Source organism: Lepidochelys kempii, chromosome 8 (genome assembly GCF_965140265.1).
Source record: "Lepidochelys kempii isolate rLepKem1 chromosome 8, rLepKem1.hap2, whole genome shotgun sequence".
Classification (NCBI taxonomy): domain Eukaryota; kingdom Metazoa; phylum Chordata; order Testudines; family Cheloniidae; genus Lepidochelys; species Lepidochelys kempii.
Window position 1 is genome coordinate 108,275,858 of NC_133263.1, and position 14,346 is coordinate 108,290,203.

Below are 14,346 nucleotides of genomic sequence, written 5' to 3' on the forward strand. Positions count from 1 at the left end.
AATTTTAATTGAAGAAAAAGTAAAAGAATCACCTCTGTAAAATCAGGATGGTAAATATCTTACAGGGTAATCAGAGTCAAAACATAGAGAATCCCACTAGGCAAAACCTTAAGTTACAAAAAGACACGAAAATGAAACAGGAATATACATTCAATTCAGCACAGCTTATTTTATCAGCCATTTAAACAAAACAGAATCTAACGCATATCTAGCTAGATTACTTACTAAATTCTAAGACTCCATTCCTTTCTGTTCCCAGCAAAAGCATCACACAGACAGAGAGAACCTTTGTTTCTCCCCCCTCCAGCTTTGAAAGCATCTTCTCTCCTCATTGGTCATTTTGGTCAGGTGCCAGCGAGGTTATCCTAGCTTCTTAACCCTTTACAGGTGAAAGGGTTTTTCCTCTGGCGAGGAGGGATTTTAAAGGTGTTTACCTTTACCTGTTTAAAGGTGTTCTACCTAGGGAGGTGGTAGAATCTCCTTCCTTAGAGATTACCTAGGGAGGTGGTAGAATCTCCTTCCTTAGAGGTTTTTAAGGTCAGGCTTGACAAAGCCCTGGCTGGGATGATTTAACTGGGAATTGGTCCTGCTTCGAGCAGGGGGTTGGACTAGATGACCTTCTGGGGTCCCTTCCAACCCTGATATTCTATGATTCTATGATTCTACCCTTCCCTTTATATTTATGACAGGCCCCGACCCCCACTCCTGTAAATTTGAACACCCCCACTAATTTCAATTCCTGGGGAAAACACTGTTCCCCTGTCACTCTGCTGGTCACTTCCCCACCCCGCTTTGCTATGCAAATATTAGGTAAAACACAACAGGCAGCAATAACAGTGGGAATATTTGGATCACTGAGATCCAGACTAGCCAGGAGGCAGCACCAGCATCCTTTCAATCTACCAAATGCATTCAACTGTCATTTGGCACCTGTTCAAGCAGCAGTCGTTGCTGCTTTCCAGGTGCCCACTGTATAGCTTCATGAGCCGGGGAAGCAAGGCATAGGCCGGTCTCCAAAGGTCACTATCTGCATTGCAGCCCCACTGATATGAATCTGCCAGCCTGAGAAAAATGTGCCTGCTTGCACCTTTTCAGACAATCCAGGAGTAAAGCTGCGAGCATCATGCACCTTCCCCACTGATCTGTTCAGGATCCACACTTCTGACAGAGAGATGGCAAGAACTTGGAAACTGCTTATGGGCTGTAAGAGAGGAATTGTGGGGATTGTTTTGAAAGCCACAAAAATAGCAGATGGTGAGTTGGAGCTAAGGAAATTGGGAGAACATGACCTCAAGCTCCTAGTGTTATTCTACACACACTGCACAAATGCCCCACAAGGCAGGGTGCCATATGGTGGTGCCGGGGACACTGGGACCTCTACCCACAGGGCAGCACATCTTTTGCCAGGACAGCTTCTCACCATAAGGACATATGGCACTGGCCAAGGCAAACAAGTGTGAACACACTCTGGTGACATAGTAAGGTCAGTAGCTGTATGCTGGGAACTGGTAAAGCTTTCTAATGTAGACATGGCATTGGGTGTCTTGCTGCTTTGGTTACACTCATGGTGTGAAGGCTTTCTTCATAATTAGAGCTAGAAACAATGGTTTTTAAATTAAAATTGAGGTTGTGGGGCTGTGTCACACGGGTCTCTGCCTATAATTTGGGGTGCATGTGTCGTGCACTTTCTCCCTGTGACAGAGAAGAGTGTCTCCAATCAATGAGACCCCAAACCCAGCTTGCTCTGAAAGGTCCGTCTCCAGGTCCCTGTGTGAAGCAATACATTTCAGACTGTTGAGCGCTGTCACCTCTGCTGGGATGCTGCGTGCTCCTCCTGCGTCTGCTCTTGTGGGTTTGTGTTTTCCAGCAGTGCCTGAGAGCTCCCCGTGAGCTCAGCACTGAACAAACATGTGTTAAGAGGACAATCCCTGCCTCAAGCACTTACAGTTTATAGGGCACCAAAGGTAGGTGGAGCAGAGTGTGGTGGGTGTGGTCATAGAGGAAGGAGGTTAACTGCTCAAGCACACTGCATTTTAGCATAATGATTTATGGCTCTCCTCTTCTTGGCCAATACCAGCTGGCAGCGGCCTGCAGGCATCATGCCCCAGATGAGTTTTCAGAGGAATATGATGGCCGTGGCAAAGCAGATTTAGTCAGAAGTTTCCACAGGGGGACCAGGCAGTGTGGGAGGAAGCATGAAAGTGGCTGTGGGAAAACCTGCATGAAGGTGATGGTCAATGTCACCATGAGCCATTAGAGCATCTAGGTATGGTGCCTGCCCTTCTCTCAATGTGCTGTCTCTGGCATCATGGACAGAAATGGAGGGCACTGTGCTTGGTTTAAGGCAGGGGTTCTCAAACTGGGGGTTGGGACTCCTCAGGGGGTCGTGATGTTATTACATGGGGGGTTGCAAGCTGTCAGCCTCCACCCCAAACCCTGCTTTGCATCCAGCATTTATAATGGTGTTAAATATATTTAAAGGTGTTTTTAATTTATAAGGGGGGTGTCGCACTCAGAGGCTTGCTATGTGAAAGGGGTCACCAATACATTGCTGAGTTAATGACAAATGTCTGGTCACCACACAACAGGACCCTCCCACATGGGAACCTATGAGGGGATGGTCGGTATGCTGCTACTGCCTGTGTGTTGCTTGGAGCATGTTTACATGCAGATGAAGGTGTGGATTTAAACTGATTTAGCTGATCTGCTGGAAAGAGGCAGTGCGGACACTTTAATTTCAGTTTAAACTGCATTGGTTTCAGTTTGGTTTAAACTGATTAGGAGCAGGTTTAAATTACACTGCAGTAAGAACATCCACACCCAGGTTTGCACCAGTTTGACTACACTGATATCGGTGAAAATTTGTGTGGAGACAAGCCCTTGCAGACATCTGAACTTGACCTCCTTTGATTCATAAGCCTAAAGCCAGAATGGACCATTAGATTAGCTAGAGTGGGGTGGGGGGAGGTATTTTTTCATGCTTTGTGTGTATAAAACGATCTTCTACACTTTCCACAGTATGCATCCGATGAAGTGAGCTGTAGCTCACGAAAGCTTATGCTCAAATAAATTGGTTAGTCTCCAAGGTGCCACAAGTACTCCTTTTCTTTTTGCGAATACAGACTAACACGGCTGTTACTCTGAAACCTTACTCCCAATATATCACAGCCAGAGAATTACCCTGTACTGAACCAAATTTATTGTGTTTGACTGATGTCTTGTCAGGACAGGGAAACTGACTGGCACTAGCTTTAACCCTTACAATAATAAGCTATTAATAATAATAAACTATTCTGGAATAGCTCCCTGTCATTGTATTCACTTTAGTCTTTAAATCGCTCTATTCAGGCATAATCAATGCACTCCCCTAATGGAGTAAAATCACTTTTATTCCAAAATAGCACCCACAGGGGAGCTTTCCTGCAACAACCATCCTGGTCTACAAAGAGAAATGACTAACCCTAAAGCATAACTTGTGTTTGATAAGTTTCAGAGTAGCAGCTGTGTTAGTCCGTATTCTCAAAAAGAAAAGGAGGACTTGTGGCACCTTAGAGACTAACAAATTTATTTGAGCATCAGCTTGCATCAGCTACAGCTCACTTCATCACTGAATGCATCCGATGAAGTGAGCTGTAGCTCACGAAAGTTTATGCTCAAATAAATTTGTTAGTTTCTAAGGTGCCACAAGTCCTCCTTTTCTTTTTGTGTTTGATAAAAGCATCTCCTCCAGAAAGGCGTCCAGTCTGGTTTGAAGACATCAAGAGATGGCCAACTGTTTGTCTCAGCCAATGAGCTGGTCCAGCAGCTGACAAACACGTGATGTGGATGCAAGGCAGGAGTGTGTATGAGCTTCTCTGTTCAGGTATCTGCTCTCCCTCACACGTGCGATAGTGCTGGAGTGATGGGAGGAGGGTGGGGGGCAGTTATAAAGAAATTTAGTTTGGACTCACCCCACCAAACAGTACAGTGCAATACTTGGATAGTGAGCTTGTGACCAAAAGCAAGAGAGAGAGCAATAGCTAAGAGGCACATGGATCCTGGAACATGCTCTGATGGGCCATCAGAGGACTGGTACTAAGGACTCCTGGGGTTTATTACTGATGCTGGAAGTGGGGTATTGGCCAGAAGCCAGAGCAGGAGTGTGTGATCAGGACTCCAAGCTTCTGTTCCCAGCTCTGACCCTGAATTGCTGGGTGACTATGGGGAAGTTTCTCTGCTGTTCTTCCCAGCTGCACACAGGGGTTAATCTGCCAGTCGCCCCACAGGGGTTGAGAGAGCAATAATGTTTGGTGGCTCTGATGAAAGATGTTCGGTTTAAATGCACAGTTGTGTTATTAGATTCTTGGTAGCACCCCTGGAGCTAGAGAAGTGCGGAGATGTGCTGTGGGGGTACAAGCAGGGGGTGTGGCCCTACCGAACTCTGGAAGTGAGGTCAGTGCTCCCAGTTCTTGGACAGGACGGAGTGGTAAGCAGGCTAGACCAGGCTCCAGGACTGGCTGGGGAAGGTGATTAACCTCATGAAATCCCCATGGGCGGGGAGGCCCTGAGAGCTGCAAACTGGAGTGTGAAATCAAAGGAAGCACCCAGTCCTGCCCCCTCACCTACTTTGGGGGTGACTCTGTGTTTCCTACTTTCTCAGTTTAGGGGAATGACTCAGGGTGGAGTGACAGTTCTGCCAGCAGCCAAATCCTCCTCCCCCCCAGCACTTCCCACCTGCTGGCGGCCCCGCCGATCGGCTCCTCCCCTTACCCCCCAGCACCTCCTGCTGATCAGCTGTTCAGCGGTGGGCAGGAGGCGCTGTGGGGGAGGGGGAGGAGCAGGGGCTGGAAGAGGTGGAGTGAGGACGGGGCATGCTTGGGGGAGGGGGCGGAATGGGTGGGAAGGGGGGGAGGAGCAGAATGGAGGCAGGAAGAGGCAGAATGGGGGTGGGGGGGTCGAGCACCCCAGGGGAAATCAGAAAGCCGGCGCCTGTGGTGTCACTTTCACGTGTCACCCCCCGACTGGGCTACTGGCAGGTATGAAAGCACCAGCCCCGAGGACACTACGAGGGGTACAGAACGCTGCAGTGCCCACTCAGTAACTCATGCCGCACCAGCACTTCAAAGGCCGGGCCAGTGCAACGAATCCTCCTGGGGAATCCTCCTGGGGAATCCTCTGAGCCCAAAAACTCAGTGGGAAGAAGAAACGCAGGGAACAGGAAGAAATGAGAGAGCCCAAGCGGGGAGACGGTAACAAGACACAGTTGCAATGGAATATGGCTAGAAACAGGCCCCGGCTATTTGGGGCCGCAAGGGCAGAGGCATCAGGGAAGGAAGGCCATTGTCTCTCTATACAAAGCCCTCTCAGGTAGATAGGCACAAAGTGGAGGCAGTTCAGAGAACAGCAAGAAAGTGAGGGGCTGGCGGACATATTGAACGGTCGAGAAAACGCAGAGCTTGGCTGTGCGGCCATGAAGGGGAGCATCAGGAGCGTAAGGACCGAGCGGAGAGACGAATTCTGCTGGGTGGGAAAAGGAGTTAATGGGCGAAATTAAGAGAGGGACAATTTAGGCGGAGCATCAGAGGCAAACTCCCTGATGGGAAGCTGTACCACGCTGGGGATTTAGCACCTCAGGGAGCCCCTGCACTGGTCTTTTAAAACGGGGCTGCCCCAAACCCAAGGAAACGGGCAGAGAGGAAAAGGCTCTGCCTTGGCAATGGAGATAGACTCAGCTGGTCTTTTGTTGCTCTTTGTTCGGTGTTTGTACAGCGCCTAGCACCGCCCCTGCCTCGGGCTCCTAGATGCCCTGGTACCACAGGTCACAGGCCTAAATCATCAGGAAGCTCCGGAGGGTCTCAGACCCGACCCGAGCTGCGGGCTCTGCGCCATGGGGCCGGCCGGCCGGGGCACCGGCTCGCACGACACTGGGCCGGGCCGAGCCAGGCGAACGCCGGGCAGGCGGCGGAGCTCCAGGCTCGGCCCCGCCAGGGCTCGGCCCGGGCCCCCCGAAGCAGCACGCCCAGGCGGGCGAGGCCGCGGCCGCAGCCCGGGGCCGCAGCGGGGCGAGCCCGGCTTGCAGCAGGCGGGCCAGGCTCCGCCCGGCGCCGTCCGCCCCCGCGCCGCGAGGGGGCGCTGAGGGGCGGCTCGCCCCGCCCCGCCCCGCCCCGCCCCGGCCCGGCCGCCGGGCCAATCAGCGGCTGCCGAGCGCCGGGGGCGGGCCCTGAGCGCTGGGGTGACGGCGCGAGGCGGCCGCGTCGCCGGGGCAGGAAGCGCCGCGAGCTCCGGGCAGCGCCAGGCGGGTGAGTCGCGCTGCGGGCAGCGCCGGGCCCGGCCTCCGTCATGGCCGCGGCTCCCGGGGGCGCAGGACCGGACCGGACCGGACCGGGGGACTCGGCATTCCCTGGGGGGGGGGCACAGGGCAGGGTACTCTGCATTCCCTGGGGGGGGGGCACAGGGCAGGGTACTCTGCATTCCCTGGGGGGGGGGGGGGGGGCACAGGGCAGGGTACTCTGCATTCCCTGGGGGGGGGGGGGCACAGGGCAGGGTACTCTGCATTCCCTGGGGGGGGGGGGGGCACAGGGCAGGGTACTCTGCATTCCCTGGGGGGGGGGGCACAGGGCAGGGTACTCTGCATTCCCTGGGGGGGGGGGGGCACAGGGCAGGGTACTCTGCATTCCCTGGGGGGGCACAGGGCAGGGTACTCTGCATTCCCTGGGGGGGGGGGGGGGCACAGGGCAGGGTACTCTGCATTCCCTGGGGGGGGGGGGGGGCACAGGGCAGGGTACTCTGCATTCCCTGGGGGGGGGGGGGGGCACAGGGCAGGGTACTCTGCATTCCCGGGGGGGGGGGCACAGGGCAGGGTACTCGGCATTCCCGGGGGGGGGGGCACAGGGCAGGGTACTCGGCATTCCCTGGGGGGGGGCACAGGGCAGGGTACTCTGCATTCCCTGGGGGGGGGCACAGGGCAGGGTACTCTGCATTCCCTGGGGGGGGGCACAGGGCAGGGTACTCGGCATTCCCTGGGGGGGGGCACAGGGCAGGGTACTCGGCATTCCCTGGGGGGGGGCACAGGGCAGGGTACTCTGCATTCCCTGGGGGGGGGGGGCACAGGGCAGGGTACTCTGCATTCCCTGGGGGGGGGGGCACAGGGCAGGGTACTCGGCATTCCCTGGGGGGGGCACAGGGCAGGGTACTCTGCATTCCCGGGGGGGGGCACAGGGCAGGGTACTCTGCATTCCCGGGGGGGGGCACAGGGCAGGGTACTCTGCATTCCCGGGGGGGGGCACAGGGCAGGGTACTCTGCATTCCCGGGGGGGGGCACAGGGCAGGGTACTCTGCATTCCCGGGGGGGGGCACAGGGCAGGGTACTCTGCATTCCCTGCACAGGGCAGGGTACTCTGCATTCCCTGGGGGGGGGGGGGCACAGGGCAGGGTACTCTGCATTCCCTGGGGGGGGGGGGCACAGGGCAGGGTACTCTGCATTCCCTGGGGGGGGGGGGCACAGGGCAGGGTACTCTGCATTCCCTGGGGGGGGGGGGGGGCACAGGGCAGGGTACTCTGCATTCCCGGGGGGGGGGGGGGCACAGGGCAGGGTACTCTGCATTCCCGGGGGGGGGGGCACAGGGCAGGGTACTCTGCATTCCCTGGGGGGGGGGGGGCACAGGGCAGGGTACTCTGCATTCCCTGGGGGGGGGGGGCACAGGGCAGGGTACTCTGCATTCCCTGGGGGGGGGGGGGCACAGGGCAGGGTACTCTGCATTCCCTGGGGGGGGGGGGGGCACAGGGCAGGGTACTCTGCATTCCCTGGGGGGGGGGGGGCACAGGGCAGGGTACTCTGCATTCCCTGGGGGGGGGGGGGCACAGGGCAGGGTACTCTGCATTCCCTGGGGGGGGGGGGGCACAGGGCAGGGTACTCTGCATTCCCTGGGGGGGGGGGGGGCACAGGGCAGGGTACTCTGCATTCCCTGGGGGGGGGGCACAGGGCAGGGTACTCTGCATTCCCTGGGGGGGGGGCACAGGGCAGGGTACTCTGCATTCCCTGGGGGGGGGGGGCACAGGGCAGGGTACTCTGCATTCCCTGGGGGGGGGGGGCACAGGGCAGGGTACTCTGCATTCCCTGGGGGGGTGGGCACAGGGCAGGGTACTCTGCATTCCCTGGGGGGGGGGGCACAGGGCAGGGGGATGGGGGCACAGGGTTGGTCCCTGGCAGGGCAGGGTACTTGGCATTACTGGGGGAGGGGAGGGCAGGGCAGGGGGATGGGGCACAGGACCGGGACAGGGTACTCTGCATTACCTGGGAGGGTGCAGGGCAGGGGGATGGGACATAGGGCTGGGGCAGGACAGGGTAATCTGCATTACTGGCGGGGGGGGGGGGTGCAGGGCAGCATAGAGGGATTGGGGCACAGGGCCGGTCCCCGGCAGGGCAGGGTACTGTGCATTACCTGGGGGGGGATGAAGGGGGGGGAAGGGCATAGAGCTGGTCCCCAGCAGGGTGCTCTCTGCATTACCTGGGGGGTGCAGGGAAGGGGCACAGGGCTGATCCCTGGCAGGGTGCTCTCTGCATTACATGGCGGGTGGGGGTTGCAGGGCTGGTTCCCAGCAGGGCAGTGAGGGGATTGCGTGGGGAGGGTACTCTCTGCACTGCCAAGGCTGGGGAGGGGCTATGCAAGGCCAGTCCCCAGTGCGGGCTGAGCACAGCTATGCAAGAGCATAGCTGGGGATCTGATTCCCAGCACTGATCTCTTGCTGGAAGCCCTTGTGCTGAGCTCTTGGGGGAAGAGCAGGGTGGCTCCTAATGGGTGAGATGCTGCCCCCTGTCACTTGCTGGGGAAGGGGATGTGGTCTGGTCCATTTCCCTCCAGCACTGCACATGGTGCCCCTGTGGTTGGCAGTAATAGTGTAGTGGTCTGAGTCATCAGGGATAGGGATTGGAATTGGCCGGGGAAGAGCTTGAAAGACTTCAGTTGATTCAGCCAGCCTCACAGAGACTGCTATGGTCATCCACTCTGACCTCCTGCATAACACAGGCCAAAGAATTCCACCTACCGATTCCTGCTCCAACCCCATAGCTCTGCTCTGGGCTATGGCCTAGCTTTTTGAAAGCCCTCCAATCTTCAGTTGGCATCAACTTTACCCACTGCCTGGAGGAGACCCTTTCTCTCACTTGCAAAACTTTCCCAGGGCCAGGTCTGTGGCCAGGCTGAGACCGGCTATCCCTCTCTGTTCCTTGGAGAGTGGTTTCAGGTGTGATAACCCCTGCCCAGCAATACTCAGACTGAGGCTTGTGAGCCCCAAGTGGCTCTTTGATGTGGCTCTTTGCAGCCCATGATATCAAACCAGTGGTTAATAATTAGATCACAGTCCGGATGCTTTTACTGTGTTGTTAGTGAACTGTAGTTGATATAATAACACTTGGTCAGTCACTTTGCTGTTTGTGTTTGTGTGTGTGTATAATATATATATATATTGCCCTGTCATAGTGCTTCAGTATGGCTATATAGTACTATAGTAAAGGGAGGGAAATGAATTCACACCACTGTGGCTCTTTTGGGGACTGTTGATTGCTAATCTGGCTCCTGAACCACTGAGGTCTGAGTATCATTGCTCCTGGGCCATGTCTACACTATGGGGACTATAGTAGTACAGCTATCACACTGTAGCTGTGTCGTCATAAGCCTGTAGTGTAGACACAGCCTACAGTGACAAAAGGGGTTTTTCCTCTCACTGTAGGAGTTGCACCTGCCTGAGTGGCGGGGGCTGGGTAAACAGAAGTGTTCTTCCGTCAGCCTAGCAGCAGCTTCCCCCAGGGGTAAGTCAGCATTGCTGGGGTGCACCTTGCACGCTGCGCTAGATCAATTTAAATTTAAAGCCTAGACCAGGCCTAGGTTAATGACAAGTCACCACAGGTGGAGTCAAGTGGGTGGTTGTGTGGGAGGAAATGGGACCAATAATCAGAGTAAGTTTATACATAGGTTAGTTGTGTGCCTGCTGCAACAAGTACCTGCTATTAGCTGTCGGGCCCTGGAGGCCTCTTGACACAGAGGACTCTGGGTGGGATGAGGTGATGACTCTCAGAGTTTGTGCCAGAGCCAGCAGTGAAAAAGCGGGGAGGGATATGCTTGTGGGAGACAGCGAAGGATGGACATTGGCAGACCAGAGGCAGGAGACAATGATGCAATAAGATGATGGATGCAATAAGTGGGGCTGGGATAAGTCATGAGGGGTGTTCAAGGTGAGGATGAGATGCTTGTGTCTGAGGAAATAAGGAAGTGGAAGCCAGTGGAGGGACTTAAAGAGGGACTGGGAAAGGGTAGACAGAATTGTGACACATTGAAGTGATGCGCCAGGAAACTGATTTTTTGGCAGCATTGTTTTGATTGGGGTCGGTAGCTGAGATGTGAGGTGAGGAGCAACTGGACAGAGGAAAAAGAGAGATTTTTCGTGCATCCTCAAAGTGTGGCTCTCGGGGGGTGGGGGTGCTAGCTTAGCTCCCCAGTGCTGCTGCAGCTTGGGAGCAGGGGGGCTTGTAACATCTGAGACAATCTCTTCCCCTCCCCTTTGCTTTACATAGCTGTAGTAACACGGACACCTTACGCTTACACTCTGCACAGCATGGGAATCCTCCTCTTGCCAAACTCAGGGCTCTGCAGAGAGTTCGTGGCAGGGAGGCAAGGATGGTGTCCCAGTTAACCTGCAGGAAGTGGAGGACCTCACACTGGGAGATGTCTGAGATCCTGCAGCAAACATCCCTGCCCTTGTAAAAGGTATTATAGGATTCTCAGGCTGTCTACACTAGCACTTTTGTTGGTATAACTTATTTTGCTCAGGGGTGTGAAAAAAATCACACCCCTGACTGACACAAGTTTTACCGACAAAAGCTCTGGTGTGCACAGTCCTATGTCAGAGGGAGACGCTCTCCTGCCGATATAGCTACCATTGCTCATTGGGAGTGGTTTAATTATGCTGGCGGGAGAGCTCTCTCCCATCGGCGTAGAGCGGCTACGCTGGAGACCCTACAGTGGCACAGCTGCAGCGGTGTAGTTGTTCAATATGTTCATTAATAATCTGGAGGATGGCGTGGACTGCACCCTCCACAAGTTTGTAGATGACACTAAACTGGGAGGAGAGGTAGATATGCTGGAGGGCAGGGATAGGATACAGAGGGACCTAGACAAATTGGAGGATTGGGCCAAAAGAAATCTGATGAGGTTCAACAAGGACAAGTGCAGAGTCCTGCACTTAGGATGGAAGAATCCCATGCACCGCTACAGACTAGGGACCAAATGGCTCGGTAGCAGTTCTACAGAAAAGGACCTGGGGTTACAGTGGATGAGAAGCTGGATATGAGTCAACAGTGTGCCCTTGTTGCCAACAAGGCCAATGGCATTTTGGGCTGTATAAGTAGGGGCATTGCCAGCAGATTGAGGGACGTGATCGTTCCCCTCTATTCGACATTGGTGAGGCCTCATCTGGAGTACTGTGTCCAGTTTTGGGCCCCACACTACAAGAAGGATGTGGAAAAATTGGAAAGAGTCCAGCGGAGGGCAACAAAAATGATTAGGGGACTGGAACACATGACTTATGAGGAGAGGCTGAGGGAACTGGGATTGTTTGGTCTGCGGAAGAGAAGAATGGGGGGGGGGGTGGGATTTGGTAGCTGCTTTCAACTACCTGAAAGGGGGTTCTAAAGAGGATGGATCTAGACTGATCTCTGGTAGCAGATGACAGAACAAGGAGTAATGGTCTCAAGTTGCAGTGGGGGAGGTTTAGTTTGGATATTAGGAAAAAGCTTTTTCATGAGGAGGGTGGTGAAGCACTGGAATGGGTTACCTAGAGTGGTGGTGGAATCTCCTTCCTTAGAGGTTTTTAAGGACAAAGCCCTGGCTGGGATGATTTAGCTGGGGTTGGTCCTGCTTTGAGCCAGGGCTTGGACTCGATGACCTCCTGAGGTCCCTTCCAACCCTGATATTCTATGATTGATTCTACACAAGGGATTGGAGGGCTGGAGAAAATGCCTTAAGTGAGAGACTTAAAAAACTCCAATCTGTTTAGTTTAGTTTAAAAAAAAATCAAGAGGTGACTTGATTAGCATGTAAGTACCTTCATAGGAAAAAAAGAGCAGATACTAAAAGACTCTCTAATCTAATGGAGAAAGGCACACGAGGACCAATGGCTGGAAGCTGAAGCCAGACTATCAAATTAGTAATTAGGCACAAATGTTTCCTATTGAGGGTGACCTACTACTAGGACAAACTCCCAAGGAAGTTGAGGCCTTTCTGGAAGAGATGCTTTAGTCAAGCACAAACTACTGGTCGCAATAGCGGGGTAAATGAATAAAATTATCTGGCCAGTGATAGATCAGACTAGCGGTATGTCTACACTGCAATTAAAACCCACAGCTGGGCCATGCCAGCTGACTCGGGCTCATCGGGCTGTGGGGCTGTTTAATTCCACTGTAGGCTTCCGGGCTTAGGCTGGAGGCTGAGCACTAGGACCATGTGAGGTGAGAGGGTTCCAGAGATTAGGCTGGAGCCTGAGCCAGAATGTCTACAGCCCAGTTAAAGAACCCTGCAGTCTGAGTCAACAGAATGCCAAATTGCATAGATGACCTAATGGTTCCCTCTGGCCTAAAAAAAAATCTGACTAAATAAAGCTACTGAAGTATCACAGGAAAGATGGCAGTTTCAGGAGCCCACAGCCAGTACACTGGGATCTGGACTCATTGAGGCCTTCTCTAGAAGAGGATTTAAAAGTGTAATGTATGCCTGTAAGATGTGTTGTTCTGGCTGGTGTTTGTAATGCAGGCTAGCATCCCCTGATGAGTCCCCACCCTACTCCTGCAGCACGGTACTTCCTAGTACCACACTGGGGCATTGGGGTCAATTTGGTTTTGTTACCATATCACACTATGAACTCATATGTTCATTATCACACTCATGGTTTCTGCTTTCAAAGTTTCTACTTCCCATTAAATATTGGCTTGGCAGTGCCTAAACTTTCCCATCCCTCCAAGGGTCTCTACCTAATTTAGGTAATCTATTTGGCTCCAGTCATTGTAGTATCTGGTGCTGCTGAGGAGACAGAGTGGAAATCAAGGCCCGCCAAAGGGAGGCTCACAGGAAGGGTTAGAAGCCTCCACAGTCATGCAGGGATCGCTTTGTGGATATCTGTCTGAACTCTGAACCTTTGTATTCTCCCATCTCTGATTTGAACTGTAACTTTGCTCTGTTGATTGTGGAGTTTCTGGCTCTTAACTGAGTGTGGCAACAGTGCCTCGTAATGATGCAATATCATGGGATGATATGTGAAACAGAAGAGAGGATGGGGAGTGTTTGGTCTGAGAAGATCTTCCAGATTAACCTAGAGGTGGTGCCCTGAGAATTAAATATTTATGCTACCCTCCCGGGACTGAGCATGCACCCTCCAGCAAGCAGTGCTAGCAGCCTCTTGTTATCTGGAAAGTTGTCCCTGTGTGTGGAGCCAGTTCCACTTGAAACCCTCTTGACCCAATAAGTCTCAGGTGTATTGGTGGCCAAGGGGAGGGGGGCTTATAAAAGCTGGCACTTCCCCCTCAGCAAAGCTGGTAGATGGGGGCAGGGCACAATACGCACTTTGATGTATAGAATGCAAGAGTCAGGATGTGACCTGAAGCTTCCCTAGAGAGCTCAGTCCTGTGGCCTGCCAGGACCCCTGGGAATAACTGACTATTGGGGAGGGGGGGGGTCCTGCCCCACAAGAGAGGGGCATGAGGGTGACAGCAACAGAAGTCACAACCCAAGGAAGGGGCAGAAGTGGGCTGTGCTGCATGGAGGCTGGGAAGGCAGCTGTGCCTCCTCCCACAGGTCCCTCCACCTGAGCTTGGGGAGGCTCCTAGCCCCTGCCCCCCAACAGCCCTGCCCTGTCAGAGCCCTCTCCTGCTCCCTGAAAGCCCTGCCCTGCCCCCTCTGCTCCTGCCCCTTCAGAGCCCTCTCCCACTCCCTCAGAGCCATGCCCCTCCCCCTGCCCCCTCTGCTCCTGCCCTGCCACCTCACAGTCCTGCCCCTTCAGAGCCCCCTGCCCCAGCCCTGCCCCCTCACAGCCCTGTCCCCCTGCCCCTTCAGAGCTCTCCCCTGCTCCCTGAAAGCCCTGTCTGCCCCCTGCCCCTTCAGAGCCTGCCCCCTCTGCTCCTGCCCCAGCCCTGCCCCTTCAGAGCCCTCCTCCTGCCCTGCCCCCTCACAGCCCTGCCCCTTCAGAGCCCTCTCCCACTCCCTCAGAGCCATGCCCCTCCCCCTGCCCCCTCTGCTCCTGCCCTGCCCCCTCACAGCCCTGCCCCTTCAGAGCCCTCTCCTGCTCCCCGCCCCCTCTGCTCCTGCCCCAGCCCTGCTCCCT

The 14,346-nt window shown here is 54.7% G+C and overlaps 1 protein-coding gene across 3 annotated transcripts in view; it reads left to right on the forward strand.

Annotated features, from left to right (window-relative positions):
* Positions 1-6,193: 6,193 nt before the first annotated feature.
* The window catches only part of ELOVL1 (ELOVL fatty acid elongase 1), a 34,487-nt gene continuing 26,334 nt past the window's right edge, over positions 6,194-14,346 (forward strand). For 2 of the 3 annotated variants that reach the window (XM_073358025.1, XM_073358023.1), the window contains exon 1: positions 6,194-6,278. The gene's annotated coding sequence lies outside the window, so the exon portion shown is untranslated. The remainder of the gene's footprint in view (positions 6,279-14,346) is intronic. The other variant, XM_073358022.1, reaches the window with a different exon arrangement.